Source organism: Centrocercus urophasianus, unplaced genomic scaffold (assembly GCF_019232065.1).
Source record: "Centrocercus urophasianus isolate 14NV4802_14NV808 unplaced genomic scaffold, USGS_Curo_1.0 seq_16, whole genome shotgun sequence".
In the NCBI taxonomy this organism is placed as follows: Eukaryota; Metazoa; Chordata; class Aves; order Galliformes; family Phasianidae; genus Centrocercus; species Centrocercus urophasianus.
In genome coordinates, this window is record NW_024884711.1 from 2507511 (window position 1) to 2523462 (window position 15952).

General features: G+C 41.6%; 1 protein-coding gene across 7 annotated transcripts in view; it reads right to left on the bottom strand.

The window, feature by feature from the left end:
• The window catches only part of ELMO1 (engulfment and cell motility 1), a 290710-nt gene that overhangs the window by 85731 nt on the left and 189027 nt on the right, over nucleotides 1-15952 (bottom strand). The window lies entirely within an intron of this gene.

A 15952-nucleotide genomic window follows, 5' to 3' on the forward strand; every position in this document is an offset into this window, starting at 1 on the left:
GGGCCCCAGCACAGGAAGGACGTGGAGCTCTGGGAGCGGGGCCAGAGGAGGCACTGAGATGAGCAGAGGGCTGGAGCTGCTCTGCTGTGAGGAAAGGTTGAGGGAACTGGGCTCGTTCAGCTTGAAGAAGGCTCTGGGGAGACCTCATGGTGGCCTTCCAATATTTGAAAGGAGCGTATAAACAGGGGAGAGAACGGCTGTTTACAAGGATATCATCATGGATAGTGACAGAACAAGGGGGAATGGTTTTAAACTGAGACAGGGGAGGTTTAGGTTGGATATTAGGAGGAAGTTTTTCACCCAGAGGGTGGTGAGGCACTGGAACAGGTTGCCCAAGGAGGCTGTGGATGCCCCATCCCTGCAGGCATTCAAGGCCAGGCTGGATGTGGCTCTGGGCAGCCTGGGCTGCTGGTTGGCGACCTGCACACAGCAGGGGGTTGGAACTGGATGAGCACTGTGCTCCTTTTCAATCCAGGCCATTCTGTGATTGTATGATTACTTGATGGAGTCCCACAGCTTTCCCTGGGACTTCTGAACAGTCCCAGCTTTTTATCTCATCCAACGAAATATGTGTGATCAAAATTGTGCTCATCAGTTGGAAAAAATTTCTTCTAAAGCAATTTTTGGACCCAAATTTCTGCACAGATCTGTGGCATGGATCTGATGGAGCAGTGACCCCATTCACTACAACAACTGCTGTAGCAGAGGCAACAAAAGGAGGAAGAGGTGGGCATCTGGTAGGACTCTGTCCTCAGCTAGGTTCATCAGATAACTGACAGATGAAACTTGGTCTTTCTTTAGCTTGCTCTGATGTAGCAAATGACAGAAAGAAGATGGAACAGACACCCCTGGATGCTTCCTGATGGCCCCACAAAATTTTGTCCTTATGGGTGTATAACAGATGTATGTATTCCCTGCTCTTTGCAAGTGGTAGGTGGAATCACTACTTCATCTTCAAAATGAAGAGACAAATTTATAACGATCAAGCAATGCAGAGGCAGTTGCAAAAATTGACATAAACTGCAAGTTCTGTCCTCTCCTCCCAGTCCACAGCCTCTGAAACACAGACATTTACAGTGATAAGCCAGTAGTATTTCTACCTGTTACATTACCACTTTATTCAGGGTTGTACCATTTTCACTCCATTAATGTTTTCCTGTGATGCATTTCAGAATTGGTTTGAAAAAAAAAAGGAGAGAGAGAGAAAGGGAGAGAGAGAAAGAGAGAAAAAGAGGCTCAAAGACTTCAGCCTTCCTTAATCATGCAGGGATATATTTTCAAAGCAGTATGCCAGGAGTATTCCACGTGATTCTCATTCATGTTAAAATTAGAGACACCAGAATAAACCCCATATGCTGCTTTGAAAAGGTACTGCAACGTGTCCAAGGAAAATTTCCGCAGCTTAATGGTGCTCGCACATTTTTTCTGCCTGCTTTTCTTCCTTTGATTCCTGAATATATTTTTAACAGCTCTTAATTTATTTCTCTTTTAATAACACTTTGTACTATTTGGAAAAATAGAAAGAAGTGATTTGCTGGTTACCTTGGTCTCTCTGCAGCCTTTTTATTTTTTTAAATTAACAGTTCAATCAGAATAGCTTTGCTCTGTAATATGCAAAGCTTCCAATATCATCCTTTTTTGAAATGGTCACCATAGACAACCTGTCTACTGAAGCTGCATCCTGCAGTTAGAGCTGGCTGCTTTCCACCTGAGCTGTCCTAGCTGTGGCTGCTGTGGCAGCTGCAGAAGCCGACCCAAAGGCAGATGCAGAAATGAGCTTGCTGTGAGCACAATTTGTTCCAGTTTGACTTCGTAATCACAGCAAGCATTGCATGTGCTGTGGCCATGTAGGTACAAACTGATAAATGTTAGTTGATTATGAAATTTGTCAGTTATACCTATTGTCTTCTTCACCACCTAAAGAGAGATATTTTAACCAAAATTTCATTTTCTGACAGCTCCAGTTCTCTTGTCTTTGCCCTCTAGTTTTTCCTTCTTACTAAAGCGGCATATGAGAGACTGCACTGAAAAAAAGCATGAATATCTTCATTTTTTAGAATTTATTTATTCTAGTTATCTGATTAAAGAACTATTTATATCACCTTTCCTTTTTCATTGTTTGTACGTTCTGCCTATTTAGATGGCACTCCCCTTTGTTCAGAAACCTTTGCTCAAAAGCAGTAACTGTAGCTTCACAGGATGCAGAAGCAGCAGCCAGCACATGGCGTTACATCCTGTAAGTAATGGAACATCAGCTAAATCCTTCCCACAAAACAACTAAAAAAACCCACCTCGAACCATTAGCAGCCAAACATTCTGCAATGCCACACATGTTGGCTGCTCTAAGCATTAGGCCTCCAATTCACCAATGGGCTGTGGTTAGCCAAGCTACCATGTCAGCTGAGCTGCACTGGTAGGCAGTAGTAAACATTTTCTAAAACGTACTCACCTAATTTTAAGGTCAAGCTTAGGCCAAGTTGCTCAAAGCCTTGCCTAGGTAAAGCCTTGCCTAGGTGAGTTTTGAGTTTCTCCAAGAATGAAGATGCCACAGTCTCTGCGTGCAACCTGTTCTAGTGCAGCACCACTATCAGTAATTGATAATATTTTTTCCTTATGTCCAACTACAGTTTCCTCGTCTGTAATTTGTGACCACTGTGTTTTTTCCCTTCACTGTATACTTCTGGAAAGGGCATAGGTCTTCTCAACAGCTTCTTGTTCAGGTAGTGGAAAAAGACAGCAACCAGATCCAACCTCCACTGTCCAGACAGCTCCAGGGTGAACAAACGTCGTTCCTTCCCAGTTCCACTGAACAGCAGACTCCATTCTCCTTGATCACCTTGGTGGCCTTTTACTGGACTAGTTCAATTTGGTCAATCTCTCCCCTTTACTGGGGCACAAAATTTGACAGTTTCTTCAAATGCTGCCTCAAAAGTGCCACATGGCAGGGGGTGGGATGGGAGTCACTTCCTTTGAGCTGCTAGCTATGCATTAGCTAATGGAATTCAGCATGCAGATAGCCCACAGCACACAAGCACGCAATACTCATCAAAACAGGGACCATCCTACTAGCAAAGACCTACAATTATATTAACAAAACATGAAATTAGTCTGGGCCCCCAGTTTGCATTGGCAATCACGTATCCTCAGCCTGTTGTGGTGCAGAAATTAATATCAAAGCCCTAGTCATGGTAGAAATCAATACCAGATACTGAAGTGTTACTCTACTACTAAAATTAAGAAGCGTAAGAGAAGGAAATTAGAATCATCAAGTTCTTTCAAATGATAATAACTGAGGCAAATTGAGCAGCTATGAAACATTCTGTTCTCTGGAGCTTAAAAGCAACAAGCCAATAAGAAAAACACCCAACTCATGCAAAACTAAATAAGTTTATGGAGACACTGTCCTTCTTTTCTTCCTAAGTAGGGTCACTAGTTTAAAGATTTTCCTTTAGGTGATACCTTTAAGATAGCACACTCTGAAGGGCCATTTAGGCCATGTGTCTGAAGTCATCTGCAGGCTGCACGTATACAAAATTTTCTACCTGAGGTTTATTTCCTAGATTCACAGATTGTATATCAAAGAAAACTAAACCTTACAGGCCACTGTACATGAACTTATGCTGAATAAAGGAATATATCATTGCTATCAAAATGTTGTGTTTATGCAGTTACTTGCGAGTGAAGACTGGTTTGTTCAGATAGCTACATCTACTGGAGTTAGAAATCCTTTTTTGCATGCAATTTTGACTTTAAGATTTCAACACTACCCTTCAGATTTTCCTTCAGATTTCTACCACTGCTGAAAATAGCCGCCAGTAAACACTATCTCAGCTTCACAAACAGACTTCCAATATTCCACAGTGTCCAAAAGTCTTTTCTGTTCTCTTGACAGGAGTTGTGACAGTGCGAAGTAGTCAGCAGGTACCTCATCTACAGGAAGTGAGAAAAGTCGTTAACACCCTCCTTATGTCAAGGAGGGTGGGAGCGGCTTTATGAGCCATGCCATTGCTCTCAAGGAAAGGGAACAGGCAGAAGGAAAGTCTGGGGGAATAAAATCCTGTTGGAGGCCAGAATACTAAATAGGGAGAGGCTGAAGAAAGCTTGACTAAGAGAGAAGCCCAGTAAGATTTCTACATGCTTCTCCCCCCCCCAAAAAAAAGTCGAGAAAAATCTAGTCCTAGTTTATAAAGGTACTTTTAACAAAAACAAAAAGACATGCAGAGTAAGTATCAGTTACATGACAATCAGAGAAATTTAGAATTACAAATTCTATCAATATATATGTATCTCATCAGGAAGTAAATAGCCATTTAGTAACTTCTAAATCCCTTGCTTACATAGAAAAGACTACTTGGAAGGCATATGAAAATCTTGACAGCTATGAGATTACTTCCTTCATCTTACACATTTGATTTTGCAAAAATAGGGATGTTCTGTTCTCCTACTTGGTGACTTTTGAAATGTTATTTTCAATATGAAAGGATGATCAGTCACCTTTGAAGAGGCTGACAATATATGATACAATGGGATCTGCAGTTTCCTTTGGATTCTTGGGTAAGTAAAACGAAAAGGTCCAGACAGTCTTTACTGTTCAAGCAAAACAGACACAATCACAATTCTGAAGCTCTTGCTGCTGAGGTTCTTATATCTGCAACACAATAAAGATCAGCCAGTTTCTCTGAGACAGAAAACTGATGCTTGAAATCTGAGGATATATCTCCAGAGAGAAAAAATTAGCATAAAATTCAAAGCATGTGTGGAAGCTATTTCCCCTGATGCTTCCATTCTTCCAGATGCAGACTTGATATTCTTGACGCAAGGATGGTTCTCAAGCATTTTAGTTTCATGGTCAAGACATTAATATCTTCAACTGACAAAGCAAGACCTTCTATTGTCTGCACTAGTGTCTTTTTCAACAATTCTGACACAGTTTGGTACCTGTGTCTTCACCTGTGCCTCTGGTGTTTGGGTGAATATCTGTATGTATCAAATCTCTCTCCATTACTTCACTCAGCTTCTAATTTGATACTCCTCAACAACCATTTGCATTTCTGGGGGCCTTGTTTATCTGCTTGCCACAATCAACGTGTAATGGTAACTGTGAGGAAATGGGAAGGTGTCTATCAATGAATTCTCTTTAAGTCACCAGTAAGTGCACAGCATTTCCCAGGTGCCTGTTCAGACTGACAGCGTGCAAGGGCAAAGAAAGACAGGTCATATTGCCTTGAAAGGGTCACCTGTCACTCTTCCCTATTTTGCACTTGATGGATGAGTGCCAGAACCCAAGCTCACTCTTAGCTTCCCTCCCATTCCTAACAATCTCAAGCCCCAAAACTCTATGGGGCAAAGCCTAGCACTTCCAGAAAGGTTTTCCAGGCCTCTCTACTGATAATGTCTTTGCTCTATGAAGTTGCTCATGTGTTGGGGTGGCTCATCCATGCAGATAAACACTCCCAGCCATGCTGGGTTTTGTGCAAGATGAACTCGGTTGTATATTCACTGCCGCCAGCACCCCAGGTAACCTAAGGAAAGCCCAGGATCGGGTTCTTCCATCGGCCTTGCGTGTGGGTGCAGACAAGGCTGATAAGGGAGAAGGGCAGGGGGCAGGGCACGGGACAGGGGTAGGGTGGGTAGGGCCTACCCTCACCCGCGCTCATCTCCTCTGCCCGCAGCCCTCCCTCTCACATGCTTCTGCTGCAGCCGAGCCGCCCGCTCTCAGCTCACGCTGGTACAACGGGTAACAGGAGCGTTTTGTCAGATGCTGGCCAGTTACCTCATCTGCTAAAAATAGAGACGTGCAGCAGACTGATTGGCAGATGCCTTCTTAGTAGTGACTGACGTATTCCACCAAGACAATATGTGAGACGTACATTCCAAGGAACAAAGGGCGTTTGTGTAAGGGCCGATGACACAAAATCGACAAAAAGCCCTGGCTTTGCTCATGAGACATGTAAGAAAGATTTTGCCTGCTCTTTTCAACCACCACGCCATTCAGATTACAATTACTTAAAGTGAACCAGCAATAACACGAGCTCTTCTGCTACTCTAACAGAAGCTATAAAAATCTCATTGTCAGCCACATCGTTCATCACGATAACCTCATTTCAACTGAAACAAAATCTCTGAGACACCACCTCCCCCTCTTCATTCTTTCTTTTATTTGCCTATAATAAGGTCTATAGTCTAGGGAGCTCTTGGGCTAAATTCCATGCATCGTGATTCACAAAATGAAAATCTGGTATTATATGCCCACTGACATTCACATCAGCAGCAATTCATGCAGCAAAAAGCCATATGCCGTGCACTTCTGATTTAACTGTACTACAAAAACATATCCTAGAAAGAAGAAAGAGAAACACAGAGAAAACAGTGGTTCCTAGGATTTGATTATTACCCACACTTTGAGTCAAGAACGACAAGGGCAATATCACAAAATATGCTGCTTTTACGATAGTTCCAGTTAAGTTTTTTCGTTCCTCTTAGCGACTAATACACCCTGCATATATGAGGAGAATTCTTTCCTAGTGGAAAATGTTCTTGCAGAGCACAAAGAAGGGGTTAGCACAGATAACTTGGACTCAGCATTTCTCCTATGGTTATCAGGCTTACCACTCAATCATCTTTTTGAAGGCTAAAATGTTTATTGGCTTGATCAGCACCCACGGAGATGAAAATGAAGATCGCTTTGAAAATCTGAAGTACCAACAGTTTTAAAAATTGCCATCTACAGGGTGTTAAGCAGATCTGTGTGTGTTCCACAGTAACACACAGACTTCATTAGAAAGCAGTGGGATAAAATCCACTCTGCCAATGAAGGCGAAGTTCTCAAAAATAGGAGTTTTCATTGCTGAAGCCACAAATGATTTTCATCACTGGGGGAATGGATAAGTCAAAGAAATTTTTGACCAAGGAATGGATTTCATTAAAATAGTATTTTTTTTTTTTTTAAAGAAATAAACAACGACAAAACAATAAAAAACTTTCCCAAATAATAAGAGATGCTTTGCTGAGACATTCTTCTTTGCTGACGAATCCATCTCTTTTTTTAATGTACCCATACTGGAACACGAGTGGGCAGAATTTGGGGCTTAAAATGCTTTTCCTTTTAAGACTGTGACCTCCTTGAAATCACTGCATATGTGATCACTGGAGAAGGCTTGTTCTGCTACAATAACAACAAGATGTGACCCTGCCACTAAAGACTTCCAAAGCCTTCTGGCGAAGACAATGAAGAAACTATTTTTAAATTAAAAAAAATCCTTAAACTAGAAACCCTATGAAGCACAGAGAAAGGGCAAGAACATCTCTCCCTTCCGCTTCATTATCCAGCATAAGAATTTATACTTCACAAATTACCTCTAATGTTTTGAAAATATATTTGCATTCTTGACAATGCCAGTGAACGTTGAAAAATTCTCAGAAAGAGGCAGCTAACGACATTTAAAAATGTAACATATTTGTTCAGTTCCTATGAGTTTGACAGTCCAAACCTTTGGGATATGAATGTTTAAAGTTACAGCTGATTTTTACTGATCGAGCCTTCAGTAACTGGAAAGCTGCATCGTCAGAGCCTTAAACACCTCTCCTCAGGATCCTGCAGCCAGAAGCAGCAGACGAGTAATAAACTTGCTTTGACAAACACTGTGGGACACATTTGGAGATCTGATAGGTGTGGATAAATGCACAGAGATGGAGGAGTCAAAACAGTGCCATTCCCAAATGAGCGGCTGATGAAGAAGTAAACTTGCAGAATCCAGGCCACAAAAAGCACAGAGGAAACACTGACCGAACGCTAGGAAAAGATCTTAAAAAGGCTCTTCCTATACTGTATTCAACTGCAGTGCTTTAATCAGATCCTTCTTAAGCAAGTGATCACAAATAGAATAGATCTGACAACCACCCTGTCCTCTCCTACCCTTGCTAGGGAATTTCCTTGGTACTCAAAGGGTGATTTTTTTTCAATTACAAAGTCACATTTTCTGTACAAGATATGCAGCAGACTTTCAAACTGTTAAGTGCTCTACAATTTTTTTATAAATTCATACATTACACAATTAATGACACCATATATTTATAGCAATGATTTGCTTCCAATGAAAGTTACTAAAATGCTAATGGCTTCAGGTGTGAAAATGTGGAATTTAATTTGCGCTGATCTCCCTAAGCCAGGGGAATACTGAATTCGCTCCATGTGAGAATAATTTATTTGCAGTATTCCTGTCTGATATAAACAAAGCACTGCCAAGGGAAGGTGCAATAAAGCTAGCAGAGAGGTGTAATCATTCCACTGGCCCAGTCTTTCCCACAAGTAGAGCACAAAGAGAATTCTTCCAAAAGCGCTCTCAAATGAAGATAAATGCATCTGCTTCTGACTAGTGAGACACTGATAAGAAAACATCACGTGCTTTGGGGAACATCTGTGGGAGAGCTATTTACCACCTTCTCCCCTCCTTAATAATTAAAAGGAAATCAAATGGCGGACAGGTTCACAGAAAGACCAAAGGATTTGACTTGCAAATTGGTTTGTTTTAACTGATTTTTCTCTTCTCTTTAAGAAAACTGTTCTTTCCTTTGGCACTGTCCTCATGGCTGGCAACAGACAGCCAGACAGGCTCAAGCACTGCTGCGAGGATGGTTCTGCAGTGTGCTTGATGGAGGAGGCCAGAGCAGCCGGACAGAATCCCTGTTGCTGCTCTTGGCCCTGCTGCTCTTTCGCTGCCAAGACACTTGGTCTCTGCATACCTTTGCCTCCTGTAACATGGTGTTATCAAGGAGAAAACTGTGAGGTGCTGTTACTGCTGCTGCAGGGGATCACCCAAGCACAGGAGGAAACCTGCTTCCCCTACGGGCCTGATGCAAGGCAGAGCCCACGGAGCTGCCATGACACAGCCTAGCACATAAAATGGGGACAAGATGGCAGTGAGGGGGGCGTTTTGAACAGAATCCATGTACGTTCTGCCCCTGGAGTGTCCCCTGTTTGTAGAACACCCAGCAAGCAGGTGACAGCTCCTCTACAACTGTCACCTTGTGTTGCTGTCCCAAACTTTTCCAAACACACCCCTCAAACGTCTGATTCCCCATGGCCAGCTTGTACTACTTTGTGGTGACCACCACACTTGTTTCCACACAAAATACTACTTACACAGTGTCCCTCCTTGAAATCCTGCCTGTGAAGATTCGGTCACGCTCTGAACCCAGTGATTCATTCTACAGCTGCCTTCAGTACACTAAGAAGATGAGAAACCTGTGGTGCAGCATTTCTGAACCATCATCCAAGAAAGAAATAGTATTTCTCATTTTTATGTTATGCTTGGTTACCTTTTCTGTTATCTTGTCGCAGAGCAAGGAAAAATGTTCACAGGGTCTGAGAATCAGCAATAAACATCTTCTGTGGTTATCAAGTGCCTCACTGTCTGCTTTGGTATTTAATTACAGGACTCACGTAGGGCATTTATTGTTTGCATCTGCTGCCACTGTGAACAATATCTGCTACACCGATTACTGCACAACACAGTGCTTTCCTTTTTATCCCCATCAGAGCCATATATCATCCCCATGCAGAGTAGGCCCCTCTTCTGCACAGACTCAGCACCAAGGTTTGGCTTGTCACTGACATGGCCAGATACGCAGCTAGCTGCTGCTCTAAGAACACATCATTGCTGCTTTCAAACCATAAGAAGGGAGACTTACACTGGATATAAGGAATTATTTTTCTTTTACAATAAGAAGTAGGCCAGTAGAAACCCTGGAACAGGTTGCCTAGAGAGGTAATGGATGCCTCTGTCCTGGAGACATTCAAGGTCAGGCTGGAAGGGGCTGTGAGCAACCTGATCTAGATGTAGGTACCCCTGTTCATTGCAGGGAGTTGGATTAAATGACATTTAAAGGTCTGTTCCAACTTAAACGATTCTATGATTCTGTGATTCTACATCATAAGCACAACTACTCCAGGGTACGCTGGTCTGCTGGTGTGGGACTAGGGCCAGCTATGCCAAGATGCTGAAAACAGACATTTTTGGAGGTGTTACACCAATACAAAATACATTTTCATAGGACATTTTAAAATCGGTGCTTTATGCTTCAGTGATCTCAAACATATGTCCAAAGGTCAAAATAAATTGAATTCTCAGTAATGAGGAAAATGCGTCAGTAGCACCATTAGCTGACCTTTCTCTGCTTTTCCATTCCCTAAACCTATAGTTTCAGTGAGCGCATTAGATTTTGATTTCAAAGCACTGTACACCAGTTTTTCAGTTAGCTCAGCTTAAGTTCTGTTGAAAAGATAATCTGTCTTGTTATGACTAGTGATTTTTGTGCCATCTAAAAACCCCAAACTACCCAGCAGACTAATAAAAATAGCAATCATTATGTTTACTCTCTACAGAACTGATTCAAAACCTTGGCTAGTGAACCAAGTAATTTCATTTTTTTCTTACATACTGGAGCTGGAATCAGTAATTTTTCCTCTCTTTGTTTTTTGTTGTTGTTTGTTTTGTTTTCAAGATGGCACTAAGCAGAGAATTAGTAAATCTCATACTGTTCTGAAGGTCTAACAAGACAAGATACCTTTCTTCCTATTAGTACGTAAACTTCAAATTCATAAGAAGCAGCAGACAAATCTTTGGAGAACAAAGGTGAGAGGATAATCATATCCATGCATCTCCTATCTGCAGTCTCCTCGTCTCACAACAAGTGAGTGTATTTTACAAGGTCAGTAACACAGGATATCTCCCTCTAAGAAAACTCTCATTAGGACAATGTAGAGGCATTCACCTAACTCTAACTAGTGGAGATCAATAGAATTTTCCTTTGGGAGTATACTTCAGTTTGCCTCCATAGTGGGAATTTTACAGCGTGGGACCGGTACCAAATATTTTACTGATTATCATGTTGAAAATACAACTGACCAACTCAAGTACATCACAGCCTGTGTGACAGCAAAGCCTGGATACCCTGAACAGGCCAAGTAGAATACAGCTGGCCCCTACTGGAGGGAAAATTGACGGACACCTGTTTAAATTGGCAGGCTGGTGATTCTAGATGCTGGAGTATAAGATAAATCAGTTCAGCTTTCTTACACTCAGCATTGTCTCCAAAAGCTATGCACAACGTTTTCCTCTGCTGCAATAAAACATGTAGAATTATGTAATCTTGTCTCCAAGCTTTATATTTTCAAAATCATAAACTATGCTGTCTGATCACAAATGACTGTGGAGGATAGAGCTTGTTAAGTGTCCTTTGATCATCTGTAGACTCAAAGAAAAACAAAAAGGTTTCAAACGGAACTGTTGCCACTTGCATGTCTGTCTATCCCACTGTATCTTAATTTCTTTAGAAAACTCACCAGACATGAATTACACATGTATTAAAATATTACAAAAGCAAAATATATGTTTGGCTGCCTGAGTGAATTATTCTATTCAGACATTCACTGATATACTGGGAGACTTTAAAAAGGTTTTAAGTCTGACAGTATCATACTATCACCACAGAGATTCAAAGAGCTTTGCTAATGCAAGGGGGTTAAGTCTGACAAAAAGTGCCTGTTTTAATGAATGAGAATCAGAGAGACAAAGCATGAGATCATAAATGTCTCACTAAAACACCATCACATTCTTCCAACTGTGGATAAAGTGCCATTTTATTTATTTACTTTTTTTTTTTTTTTTTAAATCAACAAACCTATAAGGAATCTCTACAAGATGGACTGTGGAACCATGGAGGTATAGTATGCAACATTATTGCCAAAAGAATGTCTTCATCTTTGTATAAGCTTTGAAACCTGCAAGCAAAGATCAGGTTTATGACCACATGAGAAACCTGAACATCTGTAAGTCTATAGCTCACAGTGAGATGCATTCAAGAGTCCTGAGGGACTTGACTGATGTAGTCGCCAAGCCACTCAAAATGATATTTGAAAAGGCAGTCAGGTGAAGACCCTGGTGACTGGAAAAAAGGCAACATCACACCCATTTTTACGAAGGCAAAAAGGATGACCCAAGGAACTATCCATCCTTTGGCCTCTGTGTCAAGGAACATCATGGAACAGACACTCCTGGAATCTATGCTAAGGCACGTGGAAGCCAGCGTGGCTTCACCAAGGGCAGGTTTTGCCTGAACAATCTAGTGATCTTCTATGATGGCGTAACTTCCTGAATGGACAAGGGAAGAGACACTGATACCATCTATCTGGACTTCAGTAAGGCTTTTGACATACTGCCTCATAACATCCTTCACTCAAATTGGAAAGATATGGATTTGATGGGTGGATGTTGTACGGAGGAGAAACTGGTTGTAAGATCGCAGCCGGAGAATGGTGGTCAATGGCTCAATGTCCAGACAGAGATCGGTGATGAGTGGTGTCCCTCAGGTGTCAGTACTGGGACTAATGTTGCTTAATATCTTCATTAGTGACATCAACAATGGGATTGAGTGCGCCCTCAGCAAGTTTGCAGATGATATCAAGCAGTTTTGTGCTGCTGGGAGGGACAGGATGCCATCCAGAGAGATCTAGACAGGCTCAAGTGGGTCTAGGTGAATCTTGTGACATTAAACAAACCCAAGTGAAAGGTCCTGCACCTGGGTTGTGACAAACTCCACTATCAATGCCAGCTGGGGGATAAAAGGATAGAGCCCCTTTCTGCTAAAAAGGATGTTGGTGTTCTGGCGGATGAAAAGGTGAACATGAGCCACCAATGTGGTGGATATCCCATCCCTGGAGACATTCAAGGTCAGAATGGACTGGGTTCAGAGCAATCTGACTGAGATGTAGATGCCTCTGTTCATTTCAGGGCAGTTGGAATAGCTGACCCTTAATGGTCCCTTCTAACTCAAACAATTCTATGATTCTGACCTGTGGGGAAGCACTAGATCGCTTCACTTCTTTGAAGCACCTGTAACCCTTCAACGCAGGACATGAGGAAATAAATCTTGCTGTTTGCACACAGACCTCCTACCACCTATCCTATGCAATCTATTGTGATTAATCAAAAGTTTAAAATTCAACTCTTAAAGCTCCTTCACTTCAATTATGATTAAAGATTAAAGCAAGCAGATGAGCTTTTTATTGGCATCTCCGGTCTCATTAAGGAGTTACCACACAATATACAAAGAGCTTCCAATTTTGTCTTGCATATTTTGGAGTAGGAAGGGAAGAAGGAAGAAAAGAAACGATCCCTTCACTCAGGTAGATAGCAGACTTTAGCCAAGTAATGTTTCATACATTATCAAGACAATCAAGTTACTGAATCTGAATAATAGTAATACAAAGATAAGAGAAAAGAGAATTCTTCACCATCAGCTAAGTTACTGCATCCTGTAAGACCTCTGCTTTACTCCCATTTACTCCTGAAAGGGTAGGCCAAATGTTCTATACAGCCTTTGCCTGCCAAGTTTGCAGAACACACTGCATAAAGAACAGGTACTCAGCACACAGAAAGGATGAAGAAAGAATATTAACACGTCAAGATCACCAAAGCTGCTTGCCAAGTAATGATTAAAAACAATGTTGCTTGGTTTGGCTTAGTAAAGTCATCAGCACTGGCAGCTGTCAGGTACCAACCGGATGAGTAAACTTTGGGTACCACTACATAACATCTCATCCTCCACAAATCCAGAAGTGCTTCACAAGCCCATGTGACAACATAGTTTACCTTACTCACAGATCCCTTTAAGACAGTTATCAGCTGAGTAATGCACACCACTACTACACATCATCTGAAGTGGCTAAGAGCAGAAAAATCTTGTGACTAACAGAAAAGATTCAGATAAGCAGACCATAACTGAACTGCTAGAAATGAAAACCACAGGAGTTTATAGCACTCCCCTTAATGAAAAAGGTTAAAAAACTGAGAATGATTTCAGCAGGCAGAGATTCTGGATGGATCTTTCAAGCACCAGCACAACTTTCATGTTTCAAAGAATCACAGAATGACTTGGGTTGGAAGGGACCTCAAGGATAACCTAGTTCCAACCCCCCTGCTGTGACCAGGGTTGCCACTCACGAGATTAAGCACTAGATCAGGTTGCTCAGGGCACCACCTAGTTGGCCTCCAGGGATAGGGCATCCACAAATCCTTTGGGCAGCCTGTGCCAGCACCTCACCACTCTCTCAATGAAAAACTTCCCAGACATCTAATCTAAATTCCTCCTTCTTTAGTTTATAACCATTTTCCCTTTTTCCTTTCACAATCTACCCATGTAAAAAGTTGATTTCACTCCTTTTTATAATCTCAATTTAAATACTGGAAGGCCATAATGAGGTCTCTCCAGTCTTCTCCAAGATAAACAAGCCAAGCTCCTTCAACCTATCTTCACAGGAGAGGTGTTTCAGCCCTCTGATCATGGCCCTCCTGTTGACCCTCTATAAAAGCTCCACATCTTTCCTGAGCTGGAGGCCCCACAGCTGGATGCAGTACTCCAGATGGGGCCTCATGAGGATAGAGTACAGAGGAACAATCACCTTCCTCACCATGCTGGCCACCTCTCTTTTGATACAGTGCAGGATACTGTTGGCCTTGTGGGCTGCAGGAGTACACATTTATTCTGTGAAGTTAAAGGCTGCCTATGTCTTCCATGACACAGGCAGCAGAATCTACTGCCAGCCTGCACATTCTGGAAGAATTGCTGGGTAAAGTCACTAGATTTTCAGTAACATAAAAACACAATTAACTCACTTAGCAGAGCTGAGAAGAAACTACCTGACCTTCCAAAGTTCCAAAGTCTAACTCCAACAAGCACATTTCTGTATTTTCTCCTAGCATGATCTTGGCTGTTGCCAGAAATAGGCCCACTTTTACTTGAATTCCCCAGGATTACTAATAGTATTCCAACTGAAGTTGTAGAAAGTTATATACACAAATCCTTCTCCTGAGAAAGAAGGCCTACAAGCAATAGGCAGTTATTAATACACTTGTTTAAAACAACCACATATTACGAAGTGGTCTATTAAAAAAAAGTTATTACTTTTAACTCCTTTTCATTTTCTACATTCTTCAGTAGATTATCTTGCTATTACTCTCTCTGCAGTTCTGTACCACTTGGAAAGAGAAGTGTGTCAGAAATTCCACACAAGAGCAAGCCTCCAGGTTATTCTGCCTGCATTTTGGACTTCCCTTTGTTTTTTTTTGCCAGTGTTCAGGTATTGCTGCTAACTAGAAGTATCTTACCATGAAGACATCAACAAAGGTTATTTCATACTGTATCCTAAGTATTCACTTTCCCTCTGCAGTGGAAAATGTCTTAGACCATTTCATTAAGAAGTTAGAAACGATCATCCTTACTAGTGTACACATAACATTCACATCTGGTGATAACAGAGCGCTTCTTAGGGAGATGATGACACAATGCAGCAGTCTCACTTTTCATACTCAAGCAATATGTCTATAATCAACATCTGATCTCAGGCAGAGGCTTAAGAGTCAGTTGAAGGATCCCCAAAATGATGAAGATGCCAGCAGGTCACATAAACACAATTTTGTCCTACTTGCAAAATTCCAAATCTACCTAGGGCCCATAAAGACACACAGCCTTGTTCTCAACAGCTTTGCTATCAGTCAGAAGATTGGTTGAAACTTTCAGATTTCTTACAATAAAAAGGGTGCAATAACAATACTTACTTGTTCTGTTTTGTTTCAGCTGGCCAGACTGTACAGCACTTTGTCAGGAATTGTGACCCTCTTGAATATTTTACCACTTTAGTGCTTGTACGAAATGAAAGGGATGCACAGAATTATCACTGCAGCAATCTCTTTGCATTATTTACAACATCAGAGGCTGCAGCACTTCAGCATAATATTGCTAACATAAAAAGGCAGAATTTTGCCTCAAGCCAGGTTTTTATTTTCAGTCTGCAGTTAAAGATGATTGAAAAAGGTCTATGAACTTCTCTTATTCCTTCCATTCCAGCTGCTGCTTTCTAAATCCTGCCCCTCCAATGTGCAGAAAATCTGAA